The following is a 4338-nucleotide window of genomic DNA, read 5'->3' as shown; positions in this document are numbered from 1 at the left end:
TTGCACCTTCGGTGGCAAGGTTACTTTTTAATTGTTAGTGTTTTGTACCATTCCAGCCCTCCTACGGGGAATGCATAGTTTGTGTGCTTGTGTAAATTGTTAAAACTCTTAGTTTAAAGTTATCTGGTGTGTTGCAGATTTGCACCAGTATAGTCTTTCAGAGGCTGTTGTGAGCGGTCGTAACTACGACCATGTCAAAAGGGAGCGGCAAGGTTCTCTGCCCGAAACCTCATACAGTCAAAACTTGTTTCTTTCTGCCTCTGAATAAATTGTAACTTTGATATTTAGAGGGTGCTTTCTGATTAAAATTTTAAATCCGTTTCTTTTAAAAAATGGTATTAGGCACTATTAAAAGTGAATGAAATTCCCATTTCTTAAAAGGAATTTGGTTATGATTTCATCAATTACTCCCCGGCAACTACTTCCATGCTTACATAGTGTGATTAAATGTGATAATGTTCTTGATGAATCGCTAGTAAATAAAATAAATTCTTAAGAATTGTAATGAAAATAAATCTCGGTTCATACACGTATCAATAATTTCAAATACTTTCGAAACAGGGGCGGCCTTAAAACCGACGTTAAGGAAAGCTAAACTCTTGCAGAATTGTTGCAATAGCAGCTCATTACTGAATGGCAGGTGCGCTACACTGGACCGACCTTACAAACATTAGACTAGTAGCAGGTTTTACGAGGAGAATAAACGCAGCTAGGTGCAGTGGTGTGCGCCCGCAGGCCGCGCCGGGGCGGGCGCAAACACCGCGCCCGTAATGAGCTGAGCGCCGCCCGCAGTGGCGCAGCGCGTTTGCTCAGGGCCCATTAGCTGCCGGCCACGCCACGTGTGCGCTACAGCACGCCCTCACAGTCAGCACTATACTATCCCGGCAGCTCCTCTCAGGTCACAAGGGGACCGTGCGTACTTCCCCTAACCGATCTGATTCATACTGACATAGTGTGTAGGGCACGACTAGGACTCAATATATGTAAACAGGAAGACGCAACTCTCAACCGTTCTGGAGGAAATCGGGTTTGAAAATTATAGGTGTGCTTATATTCCTTGTAGAGAGGCTTTTCTTCAAAGAATCCACAGCCGAATGAATTTATAAACCCGGAGGACACATTCTCCAGGCGCCAAATACCATGCCCTTACGTGTGTGACGAGGCGGGCAGTTAGTTACCTTTTCCGTCACGGAGCAAAATCACGCCTCCCCATGCAGCACTCTGACACACGGCACGTTACCGACTTCTATTTGCCATCTGTTTTCGAGGGGTCTCTGCTACACCCTACTTAGTTGGGTCGTTCCGGGAGGTCAGGGCACCTGTCCCCCCTACGCAGTGCCTGAGTTTCGACCGCCTATGGTCGATCTACCCAAGACCTCCGCGGATGGGAGAGCGCGCTGTAAATGTGCGTTTTTTTCCTCCTTCTGCTTTTTCTTCTACATTGGTGATGCATGCTCCCCATAATTTCATAATAATAGGAACATATAATAAAAAATAAATATAAAATACCTTACACTTCAGTTTTTCCCATGTCTCCCATTTTCCTTTACCAACTGGCTCGTTGGCGGCGAGGGAGGACACTGTGGTCAGGCCTCGGGTTTCGACCCCTACACACTCTGCTCCTAAGCCCCCTCCGGTCCATTCCACAAAAAAGTGACCAAGACAACTGTTTCATGAGTGTTCGATTCCTACACGGACAATGCATTTAAAAAATAAAAAAGCAAAAAAAAAAAAATCATTCATGTAATTCTAATAACAGATTTATTACAAGCAAATTATCAATATTTAATCATTCATTTATTATTTTTCTAGTCCTTATACTGAAAAAAATGGAACAAAACGTTTTTCTTGAGGTAACTGGATATAAAAAAGGACACACGAGACTTTTCAGTCAAATCAGTATACGCCAGTCATTTTCTTTTATTATTGCATGTACATTTGTGACCAGCATAATTCGTAACCCATGGAACACTGCACGAATCAAGGTGATACTGATCATAGAAATATAGAAGACAATAATTATTGCGACATACAGCACATGTAACGAATGCCGAATTTTTGCATTTGCATGGTTTTTCCAATATATCTATAGCAAAACAAACTTTGTTTATCTTCATAAACGGTTCTCTGTCGTTAAACATTTTCGCAGCTTACCACGCATATCGAAGCGTATCACCGGATATTGATGTGGATAACTCACAAAAGAGCAGTAACTGCAGCGAGATTCAACCCCGAGACCTCGCCCTTATGAAACTAAAGGCTTACCTGCTCAGCTGCCGATTCCTTGAAGATGAGCCACCATACAGGACGTGTAAGGATGCGTGCAATTTTCAAATTCGATTTTATCGATAACAGTTGAGAGTTGCGTCCTCCTTTTCTAGATATACTGAAGTCCCAGTCGTGACCTACACACCCTGTCGATATGAATCAAATCACTGAGGAGAAGATCGTGCACTCCGCTTGTCAGTGCTAGCCCAAGGCGATCGATGTCGTAGAGAAAAGGAAAGTATCGAGCGTAAAGCGACAGCATTTCAAATGTCAATTAAAACTATTCTTGGAAATATTGGCTGAAACAGCTTCTTTGGGGAATATCAGTTTCGGATCTGGAGAGATGTAGGGATATACGAGACGGTACTCTCAGTATGGCTATCACACATGACAGATTGAAGAAAAGACGAGGAAGGCAAGAGGAATTTTTTCATAATGATGAATGCAACACTCTCCTTGAAATTTTGAAAGTTACAGGGATGTAATGCAGAGTGCAAAAGGTTACCTACAGTTTGTGCAGACACTAAATAGCAGTTATAAGAAACTTAAGATACGAAAGGGAGGCAATAGTTCAGAAGAGAGGGATACAATGTTATAGTCTGTCCGCATTTTTATTCCATCGCTACATTGAGCAAGTTGTAAAGGAGACCGAAGAGCAAATTGAGGAGGGTGTTAGAGTTAAGGGAGAAGGAATAAAAGCTTTGAGGCTTGCCGATGACATTGTAATTCTGTCAAAGACGCAAATGACTTGGAAGAGCAGTTAAACGGAATGGATGGAACAAATCACTTGATGAGTGAGACAGCCGCAGCTTAGAAGTGGGCTCCTACTGGTTCATAACTAGTTGTGTGTGAAGTCACATCGTTTACAGTCACGAGATTAGTTGTGAACCAATACTAGATCGATAAATCTCTTCACGGCAGCTATTGCTGTTACTTATCATTCAGATGGAAGGACAGTGTCTTTAAACGAGGTAATAATATTGTGACGTAGAAGAAGGTGTAATTAGATGAATGACGAACACTAATTTCACTTAACGAAGATTTATTCAGCACTTGCACATACAAGAGCGCGGAGTTAACTGCCTCCAGCCAGAAAACATACGGTATATATACAGTTACAGAACATTCCAGTATAATGATTCTTGAAATTTGTGGATACTTCTAGAATGTACTCGAACGAAATATAGAAATTAAAATTTTACAGTTCAGGTGAGTTTTGAACTCACGACCCTCCATGCAACAGACTCGTATCATAACCACTACACCATGCTGATTGTGCTACTTTATCTGCGACATTGCTCCCTCCTTGAGGGAACAGCGTCTCGATGTTGCGTCCTTCTAGTCCGGGAACGAGTCATCGGTCCTGCATACTCTGACTTCCGATGACTGATGTTCGCCCTAGCGGTGATCTTCTTAGAACTTCCTTTGCCGCTACGCTCTTCGTCACCTTTTCGTTTGTCGCTTGTCGCTGGAGCTTCGAATTTATCCAGGGTTGCAGGATCCTTATAGGGCTTCATTCGAAGGACGTGGACCATATCTCTGATCTTTCTAGTGTCGTGGTCGAAATCTTGAAATTCATAAGTAACATCAGACAACTGTCTTTCAACCTTATAAGGTCAAAAGTAGCGCCTGAGGAGCTTCTCAGAGAGACCAAGCCTCTGAAAGAAGTGAAGATCCAGACGAGGTCACCAGGCTGGTAGACAACAGGGCGGTGGCTTGGCTCGTATCTTCGGCGATCGTTTCTTGAGCCTGGCCAATGTAGTCGTCGTCCACGTCATCAGGATGTAACGGAAATACAGTGTCCATCGTCGTAGTCGCTACACGCACATGCATCAGGGAAAATGGCTTAAATCCAGTGGTGTCTTGTTTGGCAGTGTTGTATGCAAACGTCGCGAAAGGTAGCACCTCATCCCAGTTGCACTGCTCAACACTGACGAACATTGATAGCATGTCGGCCAAGGTCTTATTAAGGCGTTCAGTAGTGAAATTTTCGGAAACTAAAGTTTTGTGTCCTATGACGAACTATTATCCATGGATATATAGAGAAGCCATCGAAATATATAAACATGG

This window comes from Schistocerca americana, chromosome 2, assembly GCF_021461395.2.
Source record: "Schistocerca americana isolate TAMUIC-IGC-003095 chromosome 2, iqSchAmer2.1, whole genome shotgun sequence".
Taxonomy (NCBI): Eukaryota; Metazoa; Arthropoda; class Insecta; order Orthoptera; family Acrididae; genus Schistocerca; species Schistocerca americana.
The sequence above is the reverse complement of the archived record's forward strand: the minus strand, read 5'-3'. Positions refer to the sequence as shown.